The 25,376-nt window shown below is 40.0% G+C and overlaps 14 non-coding genes across 14 annotated transcripts; all 14 read right to left on the reverse strand.

The window, feature by feature from the left end:
* Nucleotides 1-838: 838 nt before the first annotated feature.
* On the reverse strand, nt 839-921 carry TRNAL-CAG (transfer RNA leucine (anticodon CAG)). The gene has a single exon. It is a non-coding gene; the product is annotated as a tRNA-Leu (tRNA).
* Nucleotides 922-1,917: 996 nt separating this feature from the next.
* Nucleotides 1,918-2,000, reverse strand: TRNAL-CAG (transfer RNA leucine (anticodon CAG)). Its single transcript has one exon. It is a non-coding gene; the product is annotated as a tRNA-Leu (tRNA).
* Nucleotides 2,001-2,754: 754 nt separating this feature from the next.
* Nucleotides 2,755-2,837, reverse strand: TRNAL-CAG (transfer RNA leucine (anticodon CAG)). The gene has a single exon. It is a non-coding gene; the product is annotated as a tRNA-Leu (tRNA).
* A 996-nt stretch (nt 2,838-3,833) lies between these two features.
* On the reverse strand, nt 3,834-3,916 carry TRNAL-CAG (transfer RNA leucine (anticodon CAG)). Its single transcript has one exon. It is a non-coding gene; the product is annotated as a tRNA-Leu (tRNA).
* A 996-nt stretch (nt 3,917-4,912) lies between these two features.
* On the reverse strand, nt 4,913-4,995 carry TRNAL-CAG (transfer RNA leucine (anticodon CAG)). Its single transcript has one exon. It is a non-coding gene; the product is annotated as a tRNA-Leu (tRNA).
* Nucleotides 4,996-5,989: 994 nt separating this feature from the next.
* On the reverse strand, nt 5,990-6,072 carry TRNAL-AAG (transfer RNA leucine (anticodon AAG)). The gene has a single exon. It is a non-coding gene; the product is annotated as a tRNA-Leu (tRNA).
* A 459-nt stretch (nt 6,073-6,531) lies between these two features.
* TRNAL-CAG (transfer RNA leucine (anticodon CAG)) lies at nt 6,532-6,614 on the reverse strand. The gene has a single exon. It is a non-coding gene; the product is annotated as a tRNA-Leu (tRNA).
* Nucleotides 6,615-15,672: 9,058 nt separating this feature from the next.
* Nucleotides 15,673-15,755, reverse strand: TRNAL-CAG (transfer RNA leucine (anticodon CAG)). Its single transcript has one exon. It is a non-coding gene; the product is annotated as a tRNA-Leu (tRNA).
* A 996-nt stretch (nt 15,756-16,751) lies between these two features.
* Nucleotides 16,752-16,834, reverse strand: TRNAL-CAG (transfer RNA leucine (anticodon CAG)). Its single transcript has one exon. It is a non-coding gene; the product is annotated as a tRNA-Leu (tRNA).
* Nucleotides 16,835-18,426: 1,592 nt separating this feature from the next.
* Nucleotides 18,427-18,509, reverse strand: TRNAL-CAG (transfer RNA leucine (anticodon CAG)). The gene has a single exon. It is a non-coding gene; the product is annotated as a tRNA-Leu (tRNA).
* Nucleotides 18,510-19,473: 964 nt separating this feature from the next.
* Nucleotides 19,474-19,556, reverse strand: TRNAL-CAG (transfer RNA leucine (anticodon CAG)). The gene has a single exon. It is a non-coding gene; the product is annotated as a tRNA-Leu (tRNA).
* Nucleotides 19,557-21,094: 1,538 nt separating this feature from the next.
* Nucleotides 21,095-21,177, reverse strand: TRNAL-CAG (transfer RNA leucine (anticodon CAG)). Its single transcript has one exon. It is a non-coding gene; the product is annotated as a tRNA-Leu (tRNA).
* A 1,591-nt stretch (nt 21,178-22,768) lies between these two features.
* Nucleotides 22,769-22,851, reverse strand: TRNAL-CAG (transfer RNA leucine (anticodon CAG)). The gene has a single exon. It is a non-coding gene; the product is annotated as a tRNA-Leu (tRNA).
* Nucleotides 22,852-24,795: 1,944 nt separating this feature from the next.
* On the reverse strand, nt 24,796-24,878 carry TRNAL-CAG (transfer RNA leucine (anticodon CAG)). Its single transcript has one exon. It is a non-coding gene; the product is annotated as a tRNA-Leu (tRNA).
* Between the last annotated feature and the right edge of the window lie 498 nt (nt 24,879-25,376).

A 25,376-nucleotide genomic window follows, 5' to 3' on the forward strand; every position in this document is an offset into this window, starting at 1 on the left:
TGAAGAACCCTTGTTCTTGCTTTAACCTGAAAATACAGAAAAACTACCCTGGGAGGTACCCAGCAGTAGTTTAGTGGAGTTCCATTCTCTATAACATTCACTCAAGTAAGCAGAGGAATCTGTATTGTCTTACATAGTTACTTAAATATGAAATAGAAAATAGAAAGATTAGTACTGTTTCTTGTCCATTTCCATCATGTAGTTATTGGTTTATGATTAACAGTGCTGTAAAAAAGAGGTCCTGAAGAACCCTTGTTCTTGCTTTAACCTGAAAATACAGAAAAACTACCCTGGGAGGTACCCAGCAGTAGTTTAGTGGAGTTCCATTCTCTATAACATTCACTCAAGTAAGCAGAGGAATCTGTATTGTCTTACATAGTTACTTAAATATGAAATAGAAAATTGAAAGATTAGTACTGTTTCTTGTCCATTTCCATCATGTAGTTATTGGTTTATGATTAACAGTGCTGTAAAAAAGAGGTCCTGAAGAACCCTTGTTCTTGCTTTAACCTGAAAATACAGAAAAACTACCCTGGGAGGTACCCAGCAGTAGTTTAGTGGAGTTCCATTCTCTATAACATTCACTCAAGTAAGCAGAGGAATCGGTATTGTCTTACATAGTTTACTTAAATATGAGTATTCAAAAGTGGGATTTAAATCCACGCCTTCACGAGAGACTGCTCGGTCATCCTATCCTACACAAATAAGAAAACTTTCAAGATTGGATGCCAAGCCAGTCATCTGAAGAGTCTAACATTTTGGGGCGTGTTTTGGCATAGTGGGTTTTTTCACTAGCGCTGTCGGAATGACATTGCAGTGTGTTTAATAAAAGTTGTATTGTCAGAAGTGGGATTTGAACCCACGCCTCCAGGGGAGACTGCGACCTGAACGCAGCGCCTTAGACCGCTCGGCCATCCTGACTTATAGAAAAGCCAAGCCTTTCAGAAATGGAAGAAAAAACCGTCATGTTAAGGGTCCAGTTTTTGGGAATTTAAAATAGAAAGATTAGAACTGTTTCTTGTCCATTTCCATCATGTAGTTATTGGTTTATGATTAACAGTGCTGTAACAAAGAGGTCCTGAAGAACCCTTGTTCTTGCTTTAACCTGAAAATACAGAAAAACTACCCTGGGAGGTACCCAGCAGTAGTTTAGTGGAGTTCCATTCTCTATAACATTCACTCAAGTAAGCAGAGGAATCTGTATTGTCTTACATAGTTACTTAAATATGAAATAGAAAATAGAAAGATTAGTACTGTTTCTTGTCCATTTCCATCATGTAGTTATTGGTTTATGATTAACAGTGCTGTAAAAAAGAGGTCCTGAAGAACCCTTGTTCTTGCTTTAACCTGAAAATACAGAAAAACTACCCTGGGAGGTACCCAGCAGTAGTTTAGTGGAGTTCCATTCTCTATAACATTCACTCAAGTAAGCAGAGGAATCTGTATTGTCTTACATAGTTACTTAAATATGAAATAGAAAATTGAAAGATTAGTACTGTTTCTTGTCCATTTCCATCATGTAGTTATTTGTTTATGATTAACAGTGCTGTAAAAAAGAGGTCCTGAAGAACCCTTGTTCTTGCTTTAACCTGAAAATACAGAAAAACTACCCTGGGAGGTACCCAGCAGTAGTTTAGTGGAGTTCCATTCTCTATAACATTCACTCAAGTAAGCAGAGGAATCGGTATTGTCTTACATAGTTTACTTAAATATGAGTATTCAAAAGTGGGATTTAAATCCACGCCTTCACGAGAGACTGCTCGGTCATCCTATCCTACACAAATAAGAAAACTTTCAAGATTGGATGCCAAGCCAGTCATCTGAAGAGTCTAACATTTTGGGGCGTGTTTTGGCATAGTGGGTTTTTTCACTAGCGCTGTCGGAATGACATTGCAGTGTGTTTAATAAAAGTTGTATTGTCAGAAGTGGGATTTGAACCCACGCCTCCAGGGGAGACTGCGACCTGAACGCAGCGCCTTAGACCGCTCGGCCATCCTGACTTATAGAAAAGCCAAGCCTTTCAGAAATGGAAGAAAAAACCGTCATGTTAAGGGTCCAGTTTTTGGGAATTTAAAATAGAAAGATTAGAACTGTTTCTTGTCCATTTCCATCATGTAGTTATTGGTTTATGATTAACAGTGCTGTAACAAAGAGGTCCTGAAGAACCCTTGTTCTTGCTTTAACCTGAAAATACAGAAAAACTACCCTGGGAGGTACCCAGCAGTAGTTTAGTGGAGTTCCATTCTCTATAACATTCACTCAAGTAAGCAGAGGAATCTGTATTGTCTTACATAGTTACTTAAATATGAAATAGAAAATAGAAAGATTAGTACTGTTTCTTGTCCATTTCCATCATGTAGTTATTGGTTTATGATTAACAGTGCTGTAAAAAAGAGGTCCTGAAGAACCCTTGTTCTTGCTTTAACCTGAAAATACAGAAAAACTACCCTGGGAGGTACCCAGCAGTAGTTTAGTGGAGTTCCATTCTCTATAACATTCACTCAAGTAAGCAGAGGAATCGGTATTGTCTTACATAGTTTACTTAAATATGAGTATTCAAAAGTGGGATTTAAATCCACGCCTTCACGAGAGACTGCTCGGTCATCCTATCCTACACAAATAAGAAAACTTTCAAGATTGGATGCCAAGCCAGTCATCTGAAGAGTCTAACATTTTGGGGCGTGTTTTGGCATAGTGGGTTTTTTCACTAGCGCTGTCGGAATGACATTGCAGTGTGTTTAAAAAAAGTTGTATTGTCAGAAGTGGGATTTGAACCCACGTCTCCAGGGGAGACTGCGACCTGAACGCAGCGCCTTAGACCGCTCGGCCATCCTGACTTATAGAAAAGCCAAGCCTTTCAGATATGGAAGAAAAAACCGTCATGTTAAGGGTCCAGTTTTTGGGAATTTAAAATAGAAAGATTAGAACTGTTTCTTGTCCATTTCCATCATGTAGTTATTGGTTTATGATTAACAGTGCTGTAACAAAGAGGTCCTGAAGAACCCTTGTTCTTGCTTTAACCTGAAAATACAGAAAAACTACCCTGGGAGGTACCCAGCAGTAGTTTAGTGGAGTTCCATTCTCTATAACATTCACTCAAGTAAGCAGAGGAATCTGTATTGTCTTACATAGTTACTTAAATATGAAATAGAAAATAGAAAGATTAGTACTGTTTCTTGTCCATTTCCATCATGTAGTTATTGGTTTATGATTAACAGTGCTGTAAAAAAGAGGTCCTGAAGAACCCTTGTTCTTGCTTTAACCTGAAAATACAGAAAAACTACCCTGGGAGGTACCCAGCAGTAGTTTAGTGGAGTTCCATTCTCTATAACATTCACTCAAGTAAGCAGAGGAATCTGTATTGTCTTACATAGTTACTTAAATATGAAATTGAAAATTGAAAGATTAGTACTGTTTCTTGTCCATTTCCATCATGTAGTTATTGGTTTATGATTAACAGTGCTGTAAAAAAGAGGTCCTGAAGAACCCTTGTTCTTGCTTTAACCTGAAAATACAGAAAAACTACCCTGGGAGGTACCCAGCAGTAGTTTAGTGGAGTTCCATTCTCTATAACATTCACTCAAGTAAGCAGAGGAATCGGTATTGTCTTACATAGTTTACTTAAATATGAGTATTCAAAAGTGGGATTTAAATCCACGCCTTCACGAGAGACTGCTCGGTCATCCTATCCTACACAAATAAGAAAACTTTCAAGATTGGATGCCAAGCCAGTCATCTGAAGAGTCTAACATTTTGGGGCGTGTTTTGGCATAGTGGGTTTTTTCACTAGCGCTGTCGGAATGACATTGCAGTGTGTTTAATAAAAGTTGTATTGTCAGAAGTGGGATTTGAACCCACGCCTCCAGGGGAGACTGCGACCTGAACGCAGTGCCTTAGACCACTCGGCCATCCTGACTTATAGAAAAGCCAAGCCTTTCAGATATGGAAGAAAAAACCGTCATGTTAAGGGTCCAGTTTTTGGGAATTTAAAATAGAAAGATTAGAACTGTTTCTTGTCCATTTCCATCATGTAGTTATTGGTTTATGATTAACAGTGCTGTAACAAAGAGGTCCTGAAGAACCCTTGTTCTTGCTTTAACCTGAAAATACAGAAAAACTACCCTGGGAGGTACCCAGCAGTAGTTTAGTGGAGTTCCATTCTCTATAACATTCACTCAAGTAAGCAGAGGAATCTGTATTGTCTTACATAGTTACTTAAATATGAAATAGAAAATAGAAAGATTAGTACTGTTTCTTGTCCATTTCCATCATGTAGTTATTGGTTTATGATTAACAGTGCTGTAAAAAAGAGGTCCTGAAGAACCCTTGTTCTTGCTTTAACCTGAAAATACAGAAAAACTACCCTGGGAGGTACCCAGCAGTAGTTTAGTGGAGTTCCATTCTCTATAACATTCACTCAAGTAAGCAGAGGAATCTGTATTGTCTTACATAGTTACTTAAATATGAAATAGAAAATTGAAAGATTAGTACTGTTTCTTGTCCATTTCCATCATGTAGTTATTGGTTTATGATTAACAGTGCTGTAAAAAAGAGGTCCTGAAGAACCCTTGTTCTTGCTTTAACCTGAAAATACAGAAAAACTACCCTGGGAGGTACCCAGCAGTAGTTTAGTGGAGTTCCATTCTCTATAACATTCACTCAAGTAAGCAGAGGAATCGGTATTGTCTTACATAGTTTACTTAAATATGAGTATTCAAAAGTGGGATTTAAATGCACGCCTTCACGAGAGACTGCTCGGTCATCCTATCCTACACAAATAAGAAAACTTTCAAGATTGGATGCCAAGCCAGTCATCTGAAGAGTCTAACATTTTGGGGCGTGTTTTGGCATAGTGGGTTTTTTCACTAGCGCTGTCGGAATGACATTGCAGTGTGTTTAATAAAAGTTGTATTGTCAGAAGTGGGATTTGAACCCACGCCTCCAGGGGAGACTGCGACCTGAACACAGCGCCTTAGACCACTCGGCCATCCTGACTTATAGAAAAGCCAAGCCTTTCAGATATGGAAGAAAAAACCGTCATGTTAAGGGTCCAGTTTTTGGGAATTTAAAATAGAAAGATTAGAACTGTTTCTTGTCCATTTCCATCATGTAGTTATTGGTTTATGATTAACAGTGCAGTAACAAAGAGGTCCTGAAGAACCCTTGTTCTTGCTTTAACCTGAAAATACAGAAAAACTACCCTGGGAGGTACCCAGCAGTAGTTTAGTGGAGTTCCATTCTCTATAACATTCACTCAAGTAAGCAGAGGAATCTGTATTGTCTTACATAGTTACTTAAATATGAAATAGAAAATAGAAAGATTAGTACTGTTTCTTGTCCATTTCCATCATGTAGTTATTGGTTTATGATTAACAGTGCTGTAAAAAAGAGGTCCTGAAGAACCCTTGTTCTTGCTTTAACCTGAAAATACAGAAAAACTACCCTGGGAGGTACCCAGCAGTAGTTTAGTGGAGTTCCATTCTCTATAACATTCACTCAAGTAAGCAGAGGAATCTGTATTGTCTTACATAGTTACTTAAATATGAAATTGAAAATTGAAAGATTAGTACTGTTTCTTGTCCATTTCCATCATGTAGTTATTGGTTTATGATTAACAGTGCTGTAAAAAAGAGGTCCTGAAGAACCCTTGTTCTTGCTTTAACCTGAAAATACAGAAAAACTACCCTGGGAGGTACCCAGCAGTAGTTTAGTGGAGTTCCATTCTCTATAACATTCACTCAAGTAAGCAGAGGAATCGGTATTGTCTTACATAGTTTACTTAAATATGAGTATTCAAAAGTGGGATTTAAATCCACGCCTTCACGAGACTGCTCGGTCATCCTATCCTACACAAATAAGAAAACTTTCAAGATTGGATGCCAAGCCAGTCATCTGAAGAGTCTAACATTTTGGGGCGTGTTTTGGCATAGTGGGTTTTTTCACTAGCGCTGTCGGAATGACATTGCAGTGTGTTTAATAAAAGTTGTATTGTCAGAAGTGGGATTTGAACCCACGCCTCCAGGGGAGACTGCGACCTTAACGCAGCGCCTTAGACCGCTCGGCCATCCTGACTTATAGAAAAGCCAAGCCTTTCAGAAATGGAAGAAAAAACCGTAATGTTAAGGGTCCAGTTTTTAGGAATTTAAAATAGAAAGATTAGTACTGTTTCTTGTCCATTTCCATCATGTAGTTATTGGTTTATGATTAACAGTGCTGTAAAAAAGAGGTCCTGAAGAACCCTTGTTCTTGCTTTAACCTGAAAATACAGAAAAACTACCCTGGGAGGTACCCAGCAGTAGTTTAGTGGAGTTCCATTCTCTATAACATTCACTCAAGTAAGCAGAGGAATCGGTATTGTCTTACATAGTTTACTTAAATATGAGTATTCAAAAGTGGGATTTAAATCCACGCCTTCACGAGAGACTGCTCGGTCATCCTATCCTACACAAATAAGAAAACTTTCAAGATTGGATGCCAAGACAGTCATCTGAAGAGTCTAACATTTTGTGTCGTGTTTAATAAAAGTTGTATTGTCAGAAGTGGGATTTGAACCCACGCCTCCAGGGGAGACTGCGACCTGAACGCAGCGCCTTAGACCGCTCGGCCATCCTGACTTATAGAAAAGCGAAGCCTTTCAGAAATGGAAGAAAAAACCGTCATGTTAAGGGTCCAGTTTTTGGGAATTTAAAATAGAAAGATTAGAACTGTTTCTTGTCCATTTCCATCATGTAGTTATTGGTTTATGATTAACAGTGCTGTAACAAAGAGGTCCTGAAGAACCCTTGTTCTTGCTTTAACCTGAAAATACAGAAAAACTACCCTGGGAGGTACCCAGCAGTAGTTTAGTGGAGTTCCATTCTCTATAACATTCACTCAAGTAAGCAGAGGAATCTGTATTGTCTTACATAGTTACTTAAATATGAAATAGAAAATAGAAAGATTAGTACCGTTTCTTGTCCATTTCCATCATGTAGTTATTGGTTTATGATTAACAGTGCTGTAACAAAGAGGTCCTGAAGAACCCTTGTTCTTGCTTTAACCTGAAAATACAGAAAAACTACCCTGGGAGGTACCCAGCAGTAGTTTAGTGGAGTTCCATTCTCTATAACATTCACTCAAGTAAGCAGAGGAATCTGTATTGTCTTACATAGTTACTTAAATATGAAATAGAAAATAGAAAGATTAGTACTGTTTCTTGTCCATTTCCATCATGTAGTTATTGGTTTATGATTAACAGTGCTGTAACAAAGAGGTCCTGAAGAACCCTTGTTCTTGCTTTAACCTGAAAATACAGAAAAACTACCCTGGGAGGTACCCAGCAGTAGTTTAGTGGAGTTCCATTCTCTATAACATTCACTCAAGTAAGCAGAGGAATCTGTATTGTCTTACATAGTTTACTTAAAGGGAATGTGTTGCCAGAAAAACATGTTTTTTATTTAAAAATTAAACATTTAGTGTGTGGGTGATTAAACATTGTTCAAATTTTTTTTATTTTTTTCAGAGTCAGGAAATATTATAAATTATTTCTAATTTATAATACTACCCATTTTTGGTCACTAGATGGAGCTAGTTCCCAAAATTGCAGCATTGCAACATTGGGTTAAAAGCCCTCGCTCTAGTGAGCTCTCAGCATCCCCCCCTCCTTTATCCTGGCTAGTGCCGGGATAAACGAGGGGTTTGAACGGTGTAACCTCCTACACTGTGTGTCGCCATTTTTTGAGCTAACACACAGCGTAGTAGGTTTACATACAGTAGTAAACACACACAAACACGAACATACATTGAAATCTCTTACCTGCTCCTGCCGCCGCGGCTCCCTCTGGCCCGTCCGCTCCGTTTGCTGCCGCTGGTGCAAGTGCACAAACCCGGAAGCCGCGACCGGAAGTAGTAATATTATTGTCCGGCCGCGACTTCCGGTCCACAGGAAAATGGCGCCAGACGGCGCCAATTTCGAATTGGACTGTGTGGGAGCGGCGCATGCGCAGTTCCCACACAGACGCCGTACACGGAAGTCAATGGGACGGGAGCCGTTCACAGTCCCTATGGGACTGTGGCTGCCGTATTCCATGTCTGTATGTGTCGTTAATCGACACAGACAGAAATGGAACAAAAAATGGCAGCCCCCATAGGGAAGAAAAAGTGTAAAAATAAGAAAAAGTAAAACACAAACACACAAATGAATATAAACGTTTTTAATAAAGCACTAACATCTTTAACATATAAAAAAATAATTTGTGATGACACTGTTCCTTTAAATATGAGTATTCAAAAGTGGGATTTAAATCCACGCCTTCACGAGAGACTGCTCGGTCATCCTATCCTACACAAATAAGAAAACTTTCAAGATTGGATGCCAAGCCAGTCATCTGAAGAGTCTAACATTTTGGGGCGTGTTTTGGCATAGTGGGTTTTTTCACTAGCGCTGTCGGAATGACATTGCAGTGTGTTTAAGAAAAGTTGTATTGTCAGAAGTGGGATTTGAACCCACGCCTCCAGGGGAGACTGCGACCTGAACGCAGCGCCTTAGACCGCTCGGCCATCCAGACTTATAGAAAAGCCAAGCCTTTCAGAAATGGAAGAAAAAACCGTCATGTTAAGGGTCCAGTTTTTGGGAATTTAAAATAGAAAGATTAGAACTGTTTCTTGTCCATTTCCATCATGTAGTTATTGGTTTATGATTAACAGTGCTGTAACAAAGAGGTCATGAAGAACCCTTGTTCTTGCTTTAACCTGAAAATACAGAAAAACTACCCTGGGAGGTACCCAGCAGTAGTTTAGTGGAGTTCCATTCTCTATAACAATCACTCAAGTAAGCAGAGGAATCTGTATTGTCTTACATAGTTACTTAACAGGTTCCCGACCGCTGGCCGTAAATATACGGCCAGCGGTCAGGGTCTCTAAAGTCCGGCGTATAGTATATATACGGCCGCACTTCAGAGACTGTGCACGCGCGATCGCGTGCACACAGCTCTATGCCCTGGCTGTTGCTAACAGCCATGGGCACTGGGCAGAATGTCAGGGGTCAATCTTTTGGCCCCTGAACATGTGATCGCTGTGACAACCAATCACAGCGATCACATGCATTTCTGCATAGAAAACAGTGTGCACGCGATCGCGTGCACACAGCCCTGTGCCCTCGCTGTTACCAACAGCTCTGGGCACTGGGCAGAGTATCAGGGACCAATCTGATGGTCCCTGAACATGTGGTCGCTGTGACAACCAATCACAGCGATCACATGCATTTCTGCTTATAAAACAGTGTGCACGCGATCGCGTGCACACAGCCCTGTGCCCGCGATCGCGTGCACACAGCCCTGTGCCCTCGCTGTTACCAACAGCTCTGGGCACTGGGCAGAGTATCAGGGACCAATCTGATGGTCCCTGAACATGTGGTCGCTGTGAAAATCACAGCGACCACATTTGTTTTATTTTGAGTTTTCTGGCAGTAAATCTCCTGCCTCTTTTCTTCTCCTCAAATATTGTTTCAGTTTGAGGAGAAGAAGAGACTCGGGAGAATTGCTGCCAGAAGATTACAGTGAAAAAAAAAAAACCAGTTACACTATAAAACATTCTCTGTATAGATAGATTTCTATCTATCTATACAATCTATCTATCCATCTATCTTTTTTTCTATCTATCTACCTTTCTTTCTTTTATTCTATTAGAATAGGCAGGTAGGGAGTATATAATTATATATATATCCACATATATATAATATATATAGCAATAGCGGTTTATTTTTAGCGGTAGTGTAGATATATATAGCAGTTAGGCCCCATGCACACGACAGCAAAAAACCTCCGTACGGAAGGGTGTCAGTGCCGTGGAAATGTTCCGGGAATTATGGAACATGTCCGTTCTTTCGCATTTTGCGGGCCGTGCTCCCATACTTTGTATGGGAGCACGGCACGAAAATGCGGCTGTCAGTCAGCGGCCGGCCGTGCCCGCGATCGCGGACAGCAATTGCGGGCACGGTCGTGTGCATGGGGCCTTAGTTTGTGTGTTTTATAAAAAAAATAAAAAAATAAAATTTGTTTAGTTAGTGTTAGTGTTAGTTACGTTATGGCGAGGAAGTTGTTTAGCGCCGAGGAGGCATACGCCATGCTGTGGTCTGAGTCGGAGACCGCATCAGAGATGGCGTCCGAGATGGAACCTGTTTTAGGTAGTGACGATGACAGCGTCACTTCAGGTTCATCTTCAGGGGACGTTGTCCCTGATGCAGTCGAAACTGCAGAACATGAAAGCGCAGGGCCAAGTAGCGCTGTAGCACGGGACAGCCTGGTCCCTCCAGTCCAGGCTCTTGTATGGGCACCTGCCCCATCTTTTGGGCCTAGAATCCACGGATTTACGGCCACTCCTGGCATAACCGTGGACAATACAAATTTTGTCCAAATGGATTACTTCCATTTATTTATAACGGACGACATCCTAAATCAGATTGTCCACGAAACAAATTTATATGCCACGCAATATATAAGGCAGAAACCTTCATCCACCCATGCCAGAGATTGGACGCCCACCAATTTGCAGGAATTAAAAAAAAAATTGGGGCTCACCCTAAATATGGGTATTGTCAAAAAGCCCTCCATTAGGTCTTACTGGTCAACAAGACCCGCCCAAGCCACCCCAGTATATTCTGCAGTAATGCCCAGGTCTCGTTATGAGACAATAATGAGGTTCCTCAACTTCAATGACAACGCACAGGCCCCCCCAAGTACCGATGCAAACCGGGATCGGTTGTTCAAAATAAGACCGCTAATAAATTCCCTGAATAATTTATTTCTGCAACTCTACACCCCTGAGCAGAATGTAAGTGTGGACGAGCAGATATTTTGGAAGTGTTAGGGTATGTTCACACGGCCTATTTACGGACGTAAATCGGGCGTTTTTGCCCCGAATTACGTCCGAAAATAGCGCCTCAATAGCGCTGACAAACATCTGCCCATTGAAAGCAATGGGCAGACGTTTGTCTGTTCACACGAGGCGTATATTTACGCGCCGCTGTCAAATGACGGCGCGTAAATTGACGCCCGCGTAGAAGAAGTGACCTGTCACTTCTTTGGCCGTAATTGGAGCCGCTATTCATTGACTCCAATGAATAGCAGCGCTAATTACGGCCGTAATTGACGCGGCATTCAAGCGCCTGCACATGCCGGTACGGCTGAATTTACGGGGATGTTTTCAGGCTGAAACATCCCCGTAATTTCAGCCGTTACGGACCCCCGCCGTGTGAACATACCCTTATAGAAACTCTGTTGATTTTTGTAAAACCAGCTTTGAAAAAAAGCGATATGTGAAATAATCTTCTTCTATCGTCCGCCCTCCTACATCTCTATGTGATAAATAAGGCCGCATATTTGGTATCCCCGTGCACGGGAGAAGTGGCAGAATGTGAACGGAGATTAATTTTGACCGTGGTCTATACCGTGTGTGAAAAATGCTGGTATAAACTGACGCATTTGCTAAAAAATTGCTAATTTTATTTTGTTCCATCTTATTCAAGAAACTTTCAGAAGAAAACTGGACTGTCTAAAAATATGATAAACCCCTTGAAGAAAACCTTGTGGGGTCTACTTGTGTGAATGAAGTCATTTATGGGGTGATTCTAATCTTTCAGCAGCATTAGGCCCCCCAGAAAACAGTATGCGGCTATAAAGTCAAGTGCAGAATTCCTGGACCGAAAAGGCCAAAAAGCCTCCTTTTATGCCAAGCCCTGGCACATGCCCGCACAGTGAATAAGGCACACATATTTGGTATCCCCATGCACGGGAGAAGTGGAAGAACGTGAAAGGAGATGAATTTTGGCCGTGGTTCATACCGTGTGTGAAAAATACTAGCCTAAACTGACGCATTTGCTAAAAAAGTGCTGATTTTATTTTGTTCCATCTTATTCAAGAAACTTTCAGAAGAAAACTGGACTTGCTAAAAATATGATAAACCCCTTGAAGGAAACCTTGTGGGGTCTACTTGTGTGAACGAAGTCATTTATGGGGTGTTTCCAATGTTTCAGCAGCATTACACCCCCCAGAAAACAGTATGCGGCTATAAAATCAAGTGCAGAATTCCTGGACCGAAAAGGCCAAAAAGCCTCTTTTTATGCCAAGCCCTGGCACATGCCCATGAATAAAGCACACATATTTGGTATCCCCATGCACGGGAGAAGAGGAAGAATGTGAAATGCGATGAATTTTGTCCGTGGTCCATTTTGTGTGTGAAAAAGCTAGCATAAACTGACGCATTTGTTAAAAAAAAAAGCTAATTTTATTTTGTTCCATCTTATTCAAGAAACTTTCAGAAGAAAACTGGACTGTCTAAAAATATGATAAACCCCTTGAAGGAAACCTTGTGGGGTCTACTTGTGTGAATGAAGTCATTTATGGGGTGTTTCTAATGTTTCAGCAGCATTAGGCCCCCCAGAAAACAGTACACTGCTATAAAATCAAATGCAGAATTCCTGGACCAAAAAGCCTCCTTTTATGCCAAGCCCTGGCACATGCCCGCACAGTGAATAAGGCACACATATTTGGTATCCCCATGCACGGGAGAAGTGGAAGAATGTGAAAGGAGATGAATTTTGACCGTGGTCTATACCGTGTGTGAAAAATGCTAGCCTAAACTGACGCATTTGCTAAAAAAGTGCTGATTTTATTTTGTTCCATCTTATTCAAGAAACTTTCAGAAGAAAACTGGACTTGCTAAAAATATGATAAACCCCTTGAAGAAAACCTTGTGGGGTCTACTTGTGTGAATGAAGTCATTTATGGGGTGTTTCTAATGTTTCAGCAGCATTACGCCCCCCAGAAAACAGTATGCGGCTATAAAATCAAATGCAAAATTCCTGGACCGAAAAGGCCAAAAAGCCTCCTTTTATGCCAAGCCATGGCACATGCCCGCACAGCGAATAAGGCACACATATTTGGTATCCCCATGCACGGGAGAAGTGGAAGAATGTGAAAGGAGATTAATTTTTTCCGTGGACTATACCGTGTGTGAAAAATGCTAGCCTAAACTGACGCATTTGCTAAAAAAGTCCTGATTTTATTTTGTTCCATCTTATTCAAGAAACTTTCAGAAGAAAACTGGACTTGCTAAAAATATGATAAACCCCTTGAAGGAAACCTTGTGGGGTCTACTTGTGTGAATGAAGTCATTTATGGGGTGATTCTAATCTTTCAGCAGCATTAGGCCCCCCAGAAAACAGTATGCGGCTCTAAAATCAAATGCAAAATTCCTGGACCGAAAAGGCCAAAAAGCCTCCTTTTATGCCAAGCCCTGGCACATGCCCGCACAGTGAATAAGGCACACATATTTGGTATCCCCATGCACGGGAGAAGTGGAAGAACGTGAAAGGAGATGAATTTTGTCCGTGGTCTATACCGTGTGTGAAAAATACTAGCCTAAACTGACGCATTTGCTAAAAAAGTGCTGATTTTATTTTGTTCCATCTTATTCAAGAAACTTTCAGAAGAAAACTGGACTTGCTAAAAATATGATAAACCCCTTGAAGAAAACCTTGTGGGGTCTACTTGTGTGAATGAAGTCATTTATGGGGTGTTTCTAATGTTTCAGCAGCATTACGCCCCCCAGAAAACAGTATGCGGCTATAAAATCAAATGCAAAATTCCTGGACCGAAAAGGCCAAAAAGCCTCCTTTTATGCCAAGCCCTGGCACATGCCCGCACAGTGAATAAGGCACACATATTTGGTATCCCCATGCACGGGAGAAGTGGAAGAATGTGAAAGGAGATTAATTTTGTCCGTGGACTATACCGTGTGTGAAAAATGCTAGCCTAAACTGACGCATTTGCTAAAAAAGTCCTGATTTTATTTTGTTCCATCTTATTCAAGAAACTTTCAGAAGAAAACTGGACTTGCTAAAAATATGATAAACCCCTTGAAGGAAACCTTGTGGGGTCTACTTGTGTGAATGAAGTCATTTATGGGGTGATTCTAATCTTTCAGCAGCATTAGGCCCCCCAGAAAACAGTATGCGGCTCTAAAATCAAATGCAAAATTCCTGGACCGAAAAGGCCAAAAAGCCTCCTTTTATGCCAAGCCCTGGCACATGCCCGCACAGTGAATAAGGCACACATATTTGGTATCCCCATGCACGGGAGAAGTGGAAGAACGTGAAAGGAGATGAATTTTGTCCGTGGTCTATACCGTGTGTGAAAAATACTAGCCTAAACTGACGCATTTGCTAAAAAAGTGCTGATTTTATTTTGTTCCATCTTATTCAAGAAACTTTCAGAAGAAAACTGGACTTGCTAAAAATATGATAAACCCCTTGAAGGAAACCTTGTGGGGTCTACTTGTGTGAATGAAGTCATTTATGGGGTGTTTCTAATGTTTCAGCAGCATTACGCCCACCAGAAAACAGTATACGGCTCTAAAATCAAGTGCAGAATTCCTGGACCGAAAAGGCCAAAAAGCCTCCTTTTATGCCAAGCCCTGGCACATGCCCGCACAGTGAATAAGGCACACATATTTGGTATCCCCATGCACGGGAGAAGTGGAAGAACGTGAAAGGAGATGAATTTTGTCCGTGGTCTATACCGTGTGTGAAAAATACTAGCCTAAACTGACGCATTTGCTAAAAAAGTGCTGATTTTATTTTGTTCCATCTTATTCAAGAAACTTTCAGAAGAAAACTGGACTTGCTAAAAATATGATAAACCCCTTGAAGGAAACCTTGTGGGGTCTACTTGTGTGAATGAAGTCATTTATGGGGTGTTTCTAATGTTTCAGCAGCATTAGGCCCCCCAGAAAACAGTATGCGGCTCTAAAATCAAATGCAAAATTCCTGGACCGAAAAGGCCAAAAAGCCTCCTTTTATGCCAAGCCCTGGCACATGCCCGCACAGTGAATAAGGCTCACATATTTGGTATCCCCATGCACGGGAGAAGTGAAAGAATGTGAAAGGAGATTAATTTTGGCCGTGGTTCATACCGTGTGTGAAAAATGCTAGCATAAACCGACGCAATTGTTAAATTCTTGCATTTTTTTCCAATTTTGCCCACTTTAGAGAAAAAAAAAATAATTATATATACTCACAAATGCCACTAAAACAAAGCCCTATCTGTCCTTTAAAAAGGGTGTAAAATTCAAAGATGAACTTTATTCACCTGCTGAGTTATAGTCATCTAAAAAAGCGCATAGCAAAATTGTGAAATTTGCTCTGGTCATTTAGCTGTAAAACAGCCTAGTCCTTAACCGGTTAAATATGAAATAGAAAATAGAAAGATTAGTACTGTTTCTTGTCCATTTCCATCATGTAGTTATTGGTTTATGATTAACAGTGCTGTAAAAAAGAGGTCCTGAAGAACCCTTGTTCTTGCTTTAACCTGAAAATACAGAAAAACTACCCTGGGAGGTACCCAGCAGTAGTTTAGTGGAGTTCCATTCTCTATAACATTCACTCAAGTAAGCAGAGGAATCGGTATTGTCTTACATAGTTTACTTAAATATGAGTATTCAAAAGTGGGATTTAAATCCACGCCTTCACGAGAGACTGCTCGGTCATCCTATCCTACACAAATAAGAAAACTTTCAAGATTGGATGCCAAGCCAGTCATCTGAAGAGTCTAACATTTTGGGGCGTGTTTTGGCATAGTGGGTTTTTTCACTAGCGCTGTCGGAATGACATTGCAGTGTGTTTAATAAAAGTTGTATTGTCAGAAGTGGGATTTGAACCCACGTCTCCAGGGGAGACTGCGACCTGAACGCAGCGCCTTAGACCGCTCGGCCATCCTGACTTATAGAAAAGCCAAGCCTTTCAGATATGGAAGAAAAAACCGTCATGTTAAGGGTCCAGTTTTTGGGAATTTAAAATAGAAAGATTAGAACTGTTTCTTGTCCATTTCCATCATGTAGTTATTGGTTTATGATTAACAGTGCTGTAACAAAGAGGTCCTGAAGAACCCTTGTTCTTGCTTTAACCTGAAAATACAGAAAAACTACCCTGGGAGGTACCCAGCAGTAGTTTAGTGGAGTTCCATTCTCTATAACATTCACTCAAGTAAGCAGAGGAATCTGTATTGTCTTACATAGTTACTTAAATATGAAATAGAAAATAGAAAGATTAGTACTGTTTCTTGTCCATTTCCATCATGTAGTTATTGGTTTATGATTAACAGTGCTGTAAAAAAGAGGTCCTGAAGAACCCTTGTTCTTGCTTTAACCTGAAAATACAGAAAAACTACCCTGGGAGGTACCCAGCAGTAGTTTAGTGGAGTTCCATTCTCTATAACATTCACTCAAGTAAGCAGAGGAATCTGTATTGTCTTACATAGTTACTTAAATATGAAATAGAAAATTGAAAGATTAGTACTGTTTCTTGTCCATTTCCATCATGTAGTTATTGGTTTATGATTAACAGTGCTGTAAAAAAGAGGTCCTGAAGAACCCTTGTTCTTGCTTTAACCTGAAAATACAGAAAAACTACCCTGGGAGGTACCCAGCAGTAGTTTAGTGGAGTTCCATTCTCTATAACATTCACTCAAGTAAGCAGAGGAATCGGTATTGTCTTACATAGTTTACTTAAATATGAGTATTCAAAAGTGGGATTTAAATCCACGCCTTCACGAGAGACTGCTCGGTCATCCTATCCTACACAAATAAGAAAACTTTCAAGATTGGATGCCAAGCCAGTCATCTGAAGAGTCTAACATTTTGGGGCGTGTTTTGGCATAGTGGGTTTTTTCACTAGCGCTGTCGGAATGACATTGCAGTGTGTTTAATAAAAGTTGTATTGTCAGAAGTGGGATTTGAACCCACGCCTCCAGGGGAGACTGCGACCTGAACGCAGCGCCTTAGACCGCTCGGCCATCCTGACTTATAGAAAAGCCAAGCCTTTCAGATATGGAAGAAAAAACCGTCATGTTAAGGGTCCAGTTTTTGGGAATTTAAAATAGAAAGATTAGAACTGTTTCTTGTCCATTTCCATCATGTAGTTATTGGTTTATGATTAACAGTGCTGTAAAAAAGAGGTCCTGAAGAACCCTTGTTCTTGCTTTAACCTGAAAATACAGAAAAACTACCCTGGGAGGTACCCAGCAGTAGTTTAGTGGAGTTCCATTCTCTATAACATTCACTCAAGTAAGCAGAGGAATCTGTATTGTCTTACATAGTTACTTAAATATGAAATAGAAAATTGAAAGATTAGTACTGTTTCTTGTCCATTTCCATCATGTAGTTATTGGTTTATGATTAACAGTGCTGTAAAAAAGAGGTCCTGAAGAACCCTTGTTCTTGCTTTAACCTGAAAATACAGAAAGACTACCCTGGGAGGTACCCAGCAGTAGTTTAGTGGAGTTCCATTCTCTATAACATTCACTCAAGTAAGCAGAGGAATCGGTATTGTCTTACATAGTTTACTTAAATATGAGTATTCAAAAGTGGGATTTAAATCCACGCCTTCACGAGAGACTGCTCGGTCATCCTATCCTACACAAATAAGAAAACTTTCAAGATTGGATGCCAAGCCAGTCATCTGAAGAGTCTAACATTTTGGGGCGTGTTTTGGCATAGTGGGTTTTTTCACTAGCGCTGTCGGAATGACATTGCAGTGTGTTTAATAAAGGTTGTATTGTCAGAAGTGGGATGTGAACCCACGCCTCCAGGGGAGACTGCGACCCTGAACGCAGCGCCTTAGACCGCTCGGCCATCCTGACTTATAGAAAAGCCAAGCCTTTCAGATATGGAAGAAAAAACCGTCATGTTAAGGGTCCAGTTTTTGGGAATTTAAAATAGAAAGATTAGAACTGTTTCTTGTCCATTTCCATCATGTAGTTATTGGTTTATGATTAACAGTGCTGTAACAAAGAGGTCCTGAAGAACCCTTGTTCTTGCTTTAACCTGAAAATACAGAAAAACTACCCTGGGAGGTACCCAGCAGTAGTTTAGTGGAGTTCCATTCTCTATAACATTCAATCAAGTAAGCAGAGGAATCTGTATTGTCTTACATAGTTACTTAAATATGAAATAGAAAATAGAAAGATTAGTACTGTTTCTTGTCCATTTCCATCATGTAGTTATTGGTTTATGATTAACAGTGCTGTAAAAAAGAGGTCCTGAAGAACCCTTGTTCTTGCTTTAACCTGAAAATACAGAAAAACTACCCTGGGAGGTACCCAGCAGTAGTTTAGTGGAGTTCCATTCTCTATAACATTCACTCAAGTAAGCAGAGGAATCGGTATTGTCTTACATAGTTTACTTAAATATGAGTATTCAAAAGTGGGATTTAAATCCACGCCTTCACGAGAGACTGCTCGGTCATCCTATCCTACACAAATAAGAAAACTTTCAAGATTGGATGCCAAGCCAGTCATCTGAAGAGTCTAACATTTTGGGGCGTGTTTTGGCATAGTGGGTTTTTTCACTAGCGCTGTCGGAATGACATTGCAGTGTGTTTAATAAAAGTTGTATTGTCAGAAGTGGGATTTGAACCCACGCCTCCAGGGGAGACTGCGACCTGAACGCAGCGCCTTAGACCGCTCGGCCATCCTGACTTATAGAAAAGCCAAGCCTTTCAGAAATGGAAGAAAAAACCGTCATGTTAAGGGTCCAGTTTTTGGGAATTTAAAATAGAAAGATTAGAACTGTTTCTTGTCCATTTCCATCATGTAGTTATTGGTTTATGATTAACAGTGCTGTAACAAAGAGGTCCTGAAGAACCCTTGTTCTTGCTTTAACCTGAAAATACAGAAAAACTACCCTGGGAGGTACCCAGCAGTAGTTTAGTGGAGTTCCATTCTCTATAACATTCACTCAAGTAAGCAGAGGAATCTGTATTGTCTTACATAGTTACTTAAATATGAAATAGAAAATAGAAAGATTAGTACCGTTTCTTGTCCATTTCCATCATGTAGTTATTGGTTTATGATTAACAGTGCTGTAACAAAGAGGTCCTGAAGAACCCTTGTTCTTGCTTTAACCTGAAAATACAGAAAAACTACCCTGGGAGGTACCCAGCAGTAGTTTAGTGGAGTTCCATTCTCTATAACATTCACTCAAGTAAGCAGAGGAATCTGTATTGTCTTACATAGTTACTTAAATATGAAATAGAAAATAGAAAGATTAGTACTGTTTCTTGTCCATTTCCATCATGTAGTTATTGGTTTATGATTAACAGTGCTGTAAAAAAGAGGTCCTGAAGAACCCTTGTTCTTGCTTTAACCTGAAAATACAGAAAAACTACCCTGGGAGGTACCCAGCAGTAGTTTAGTGGAGTTCCATTCTCTATAACATTCACTCAAGTAAGCAGAGGAATCGGTATTGTCTTACATAGTTTACTTAAATATGAGTATTCAAAAGTGGGATTTAAATCCACGCCTTCACGAGAGACTGCTCGGTCATCCTATCCTACACAAATAAGAAAACTTTCAAGATTGGATGCCAAGCCAGTCATCTGAAGAGTCTAACATTTTGGGGCGTGTCGGAATGACATTGCAGTGTGTTTAATAAAAGTTGTATTGTCAGAAGTGGGATTTGAACCCACGCCTCCAGGGGAGACTGCGACCTGAACGCAGCGCCTTAGACCGCTCGGCCATCCTGACTTATAGAAAAGCCAAGCCTTTCAGAAATGGAAGAAAAAACCGTCATGTTAAGGGTCCAGTTTTTGGGAATTTAAAATAGAAAGATTAGAACTGTTTCTTGTCCATTTCCATCATATAGTTATTGGTTTATGATTAACAGTGCTGTAACAAAGAGGTCCTGAAGAACCCTTGTTCTTGCTTTAACCTGAAAATACAGAAAAACTACCCTGGGAGGTACCCAGCAGTAGTTTAGTGGAGTTCCATTCTCTATAACATTCACTCAAGTAAGCAGAGGAATCGGTATTGTCTTACATAGTTTACTTAAATATGAGTATTCAAAAGTGGGATTTAAATCCACGCCTTCACGAGAGACTGCTCGGTCATCCTATCCTACACAAATAAGAAAACTTTCAAGATTGGATGCCAAGACAGTCATCTGAAGAGTCTAACATTTTGGGTCGTGTTTAATAAAAGTTGTATTGTCAGAAGTGGGATTTGAACCCACGCCTCCAGGGGAGACTGCGACCTGAACGCAGCGCCTTAGACCGCTCGGCCATCCTCACTTATAGAAAAGCCAAGCCTTTCAGAAATGGAAGAAAAAACCGTCATGTTAAGGGTCCAGTTTTTGGGAATTTAAAATAGAAAGATTAGAACTGTTTCTTGTCCATTTCCATCATGTAGTTATTGGTTTATGATTAACAGTGCTGTAACAAAGAGGTCCTGAAGAACCCTTGTTCTTGCTTTAACCTGAAAATACAGAAAAACTACCCTGGGAGGTACCCAGCAGTAGTTTAGTGGAGTTCCATTCTCTATAACATTCACTCAAGTAAGCAGAGGAATCTGTATTGTCTTACATAGTTACTTAAATATGAAATAGAAAATAGAAAGATTAGTACCGTTTCTTGTCCATTTCCATCATGTAGTTATTGGTTTATGATTAACAGTGCTGTAACAAAGAGGTCCTGAAGAACCCTTGTTCTTGCTTTAACCTGAAAATACAGAAAAACTACCCTGGGAGGTACCCAGCAGTAGTTTAGTGGAGTTCCATTCTCTATAACATTCACTCAAGTAAGCAGAGGAATCTGTATTGTCTTACATAGTTACTTAAATATGAAATAGAAAATAGAAAGATTAGTACTGTTTCTTGTCCATTTCCATCATGTAGTTATTGGTTTATGATTAACAGTGCTGTAAAAAAGAGGTCCTGAAGAACCCTTGTTCTTGCTTTAACCTGAAAATACAGAAAAACTACCCTGGGAGGTACCCAGCAGTAGTTTAGTGGAGTTCCATTCTCTATAACATTCACTCAAGTAAGCAGAGGAATCGGTATTGTCTTACATAGTTTACTTAAATATGAGTATTCAAAAGTGGGATTTAAATCCACGCCTTCACGAGAGACTGCTCGGTCATCCTATCCTACACAAATAAGAAAACTTTCAAGATTGGATGCCAAGCCAGTCATCTGAAGAGTCTAACATTTTGGGGCATGTTTTGGCATAGTGGGTTTTTTCACTAGCGCTGTCGGAATGACATTGCAGTGTGTTTAATAAAAGTTGTATTGTCAGAAGTGGGATTTGAACCCACGCCTCCAGGGGAGACTGCGACCTGAACGCAGCGCCTTAGACCACTCGGCCATCCTGACTTATAGAAAAGCCAAGCCTTTCAGAAATGGAAGAAAAAACCGTCATGTTAAGGGTCCAGTTTTTGGGAATTTAAAATAGAAAGATTAGAACTGTTTCTTGTCCATTTCCATCATGTAGTTATTGGTTTATGATTAACAGTGCTGTAACAAAGAAGTCCTGAAGAACCCTTGTTCTTGCTTTAACCTGAAAATACAGAAAAACTACCCTGGGAGGTACCCAGCAGTAGTTTAGTGGAGTTCCATTCTCTATAACATTCACTCAAGTAAGCAGAGGAATCTGTATTGTCTTACATAGTTACTTAAATATGAAATAGAAAATAGAAAGATTAGTACTGTTTCTTGTCCATTTCCATCATGTAGTTATTGGTTTATGATTAACAGTGCTGTAAAAAAGAGGTCCTGAAGAACCCTTGTTCTTGCTTTAACCTGAAAATACAGAAAAACTACCCTGGGAGGTACCCAGCATTAGTTTAGTGGAGTTCCATTCTCTATAACATTCACTCAAGTAAGCAGAGGAATCGGTATTGTCTTACATAGTTTACTTAAATATGAGTATTCAAAAGTGGGATTTAAATCCACGCCTTCACGAGAGACTGCTCGGTCATCCTATCCTACACAAATAAGAAAACTTTCAAGATTGGATGCCAAGCCAGTCATCTGAAGAGTCTAACATTTTGGGGCGTGTTTTGGCATAGTGGGTTTTTTCACTAGCGCTGTCGGAATGACATTGCAGTGTGTTTAATAAAAATTGTATTGTCAGAAGTGGGATATGAACCCACGCCTCCAGGGGAGACTGCGACCTGAACGCAGCACCTTAGACCGCTCAGCCATCCTGACTTATAGAAAAGCCAAGCCTTTCAGAAATGGAAGAAAAAACCGTCATGTTAAGGGTCCAGTTTTTAGGAATTTAAAATAGAAAGATTAGAACTGTTTCTTGTCCATTTCCATCATGTAGTTATTGGTTTATGATTAACAGTGCTGTAACAAAGAGGTCCTGAAGAACCCTTGTTCTTGCTTTAACCTGAAAATACAGAAAAACTACCCTGGGAGGTACCCAGCAGTAGTTTAGTGGAGTTCCATTCTCTATAACATTCACTCAAGTAAGCAGAGGAATCTGTATTGTCTTACATAGTTACTTAAATATGAAATAGAAAATAGAAAGATTAGTACTGTTTCTTGTCCATTTCCATCATGTAGTTATTGGTTTATGATTAACAGTGCTGTAAAAAAGAGGTCCTGAAGAACCCTTGTTCTTGCTTTAACCTGAAAATACAGAAAAACTACCCTGGGAGGTACCCAGCATTAGTTTAGTGGAGTTCCATTCTCTATAACATTCACTCAAGTAAGCAGAGGAATCGGTATTGTCTTACATAGTTTACTTAAATATGAGTATTCAAAAGTGGGATTTAAATCCACGCCTTCACGAGAGACTGCTCGGTCATCCTATCCTACACAAATAAGAAAACTTTCAAGATTGGATGCCAAGCCAGTCATCTGAAGAGTCTAACATTTTGGGGCGTGTTTTGGCATAGTGGGTTTTTTCACTAGCGCTGTCGGAATGACATTGCAGTGTGTTTAATAAAAATTGTATTGTCAGAAGTGGGATTTGAACCCACGCCTCCAGGGGAGACTGCGACCTGAACGCAGCACCTTAGACCGCTCAGCCATCCTGACTTATAGAAAAGCCAAGCCTTTCAGAAATGGAAGAAAAAACCGTCATGTTAAGGGTCCAGTTTTTAGGAATTTAAAATAGAAAGATTAGAACTGTTTCTTGTCCATTTCCATCATGTAGTTATTGGTTTATGATTAACAGTGCTGTAACAAAGAGGTCCTGAAGAACCCTTGTTCTTGCTTTAACCTGAAAATACAGAAAAACTACCCTGGGAGGTACCCAGCAGTAGTTTAGTGGAGTTCCATTCTCTATAACATTCACTCAAGTAAGCAGAGGAATCGGTATTGTCTAACATAGTTTACTTAAATATGAGTATTCAAAAGTGGGATTTAAATCCACGCCTTCACGAGAGACTGCTCGGTCATCCTATCCTACACAAATAAGAAAACTTTCAAGATTGGATGCCAAGCCAGTCATCTGAAGAGTCTAACATTTTGGGGCGTGTTTTGGCATAGTGGGTTTTTTCACTAGCGCTGTCGGAATGACATTGCAGTGTGTTTAAGAAAAGTTGTATTGTCAGAAGTGGGATTTGAACCCACACCTCCAGGGGAGACTGTGACCTTAACGCAGCACCTTAGACCGCTCGGCCATCCTGACTTATAGAAAAGCCAAGCCTTTCAGATATGGAAGAAAAAACCGTCAGGTTAAGGGTCCAGTTTTTGGGAATTTAAAATAGAAAGATTAGAACTGTTTCTTGTCCATTTCCATCATGTAGTTATTGGTTTATGATTAACAGTGCTGTAACAAAGAGGTCCTGAAGAACCCTTGTTCTTGCTTTAACCTGAAAATACAGAAAAACTACCCTGGGAGGTACCCAGCAGTAGTTTAGTGGAGTTCCATTCTCTATAACATTCACTCAAGTAAGCAGAGGAATCTGTATTGTCTTACATAGTTACTTAAATATGAAATAGAAAATAGAAAGATTAGTACTGTTTCTTGTCCATTTCCATCATGTAGTTATTGGTTTATGATTAACAGTGCTGTAAAAAAGAGGTCCTGAAGAACCCTTGTTCTTGCTTTAACCTGAAAATACAGAAAAACTACCCTGGGAGGTACCCAGCATTAGTTTAGTGGAGTTCCATTCTCTATAACATTCACTCAAGTAAGCAGAGGAATCGGTATTGTCTTACATAGTTTACTTAAATATGAGTATTCAAAAGTGGGATTTAAATCCACGCCTTCACGAGAGACTGCTCGGTCATCCTATCCTACACAAATAAGAAAACTTTCAAGATTGGATGCCAAGCCAGTCATCTGAAGAGTCTAACATTTTGGGGCGTGTTTTGGCATAGTGGGTTTTTTCACTAGCGCTGTCGGAATGACATTGCAGTGTGTTTAATAAAAATTGTATTGTCAGAAGTGGGATATGAACCCACGCCTCCAGGGGAGACTGCGACCTGAACGCAGCACCTTAGACCGCTCAGCCATCCTGACTTATAGAAAAGCCAAGCCTTTCAGAAATGGAAGAAAAAACCGTCATGTTAAGGGTCCAGTTTTTAGGAATTTAAAATAGAAAGATTAGAACTGTTTCTTGTCCATTTCCATCATGTAGTTATTGGTTTATGATTAACAGTGCTGTAACAAAGAGGTCCTGAAGAACCCTTGTTCTTGCTTTAACCTGAAAATACAGAAAAACTACCCTGGGAGGTACCCAGCAGTAGTTTAGTGGAGTTCCATTCTCTATAACATTCACTCAAGTAAGCAGAGGAATCGGTATTGTCTAACATAGTTTACTTAAATATGAGTATTCAAAAGTAGGATTTAAATCCACGCCTTCACGAGAGACTGCTCGGTCATCCTATCCTACACAAATAAGAAAACTTTCAAGATTGGATGCCAAGCCAGTCATCTGAAGAGTCTAACATTTTGGGGCATGTTTTGGCATAGTGGGTTTTTTCACTAGCGCTGTCGGAATGACATTGCAGTGTGTTTAATAAAAGTTGTATTGTCAGAAGTGGGATTTGAACCCACGCCTCCAGGGGAGACTGCGACCTGAACGCAGCGCCTTAGACCACTCGGCCATCCTGACTTATAGAAAAGCCAAGCCTTTCAGATATGGAAGAAAAAACCGTCATGTTAAGGGTCCAGTTTTTGGGAATTTAAAATAGAAAGATTAGAACTGTTTCTTGTCCATTTCCATCATGTAGTTATTGGTTTATGATTAACAGTGCTGTAACAAAGAGGTCCTGAAGAACCCTTGTTCTTGCTTTAACCTGAAAATACAGAAAAACTACCCTGGGAGGTACCCAGCAGTAGTTTAGTGGAGTTCCATTCTCTATAACATTCACTCAAGTAAGCAGAGGAATCTGTATTGTCTTACATAGTTACTTAAATATGAAATAGAAAATAGAAAGATTAGTACTGTTTCTTGTCCATTTCCATCATGTAGTTATTGGTTTATGATTAACAGTGCTGTAAAAAAGAGGTCCTGAAGAACCCTTGTTCTTGCTTTAACCTGAAAATACAGAAAAACTACCCTGGGAGGTACCCAGCATTAGTTTAGTGGAGTTCCATTCTCTATAACATT

Source organism: Rhinoderma darwinii, chromosome 3 (genome assembly GCF_050947455.1).
Source record: "Rhinoderma darwinii isolate aRhiDar2 chromosome 3, aRhiDar2.hap1, whole genome shotgun sequence".
In the NCBI taxonomy this organism is placed as follows: domain Eukaryota; kingdom Metazoa; phylum Chordata; class Amphibia; order Anura; family Rhinodermatidae; genus Rhinoderma; species Rhinoderma darwinii.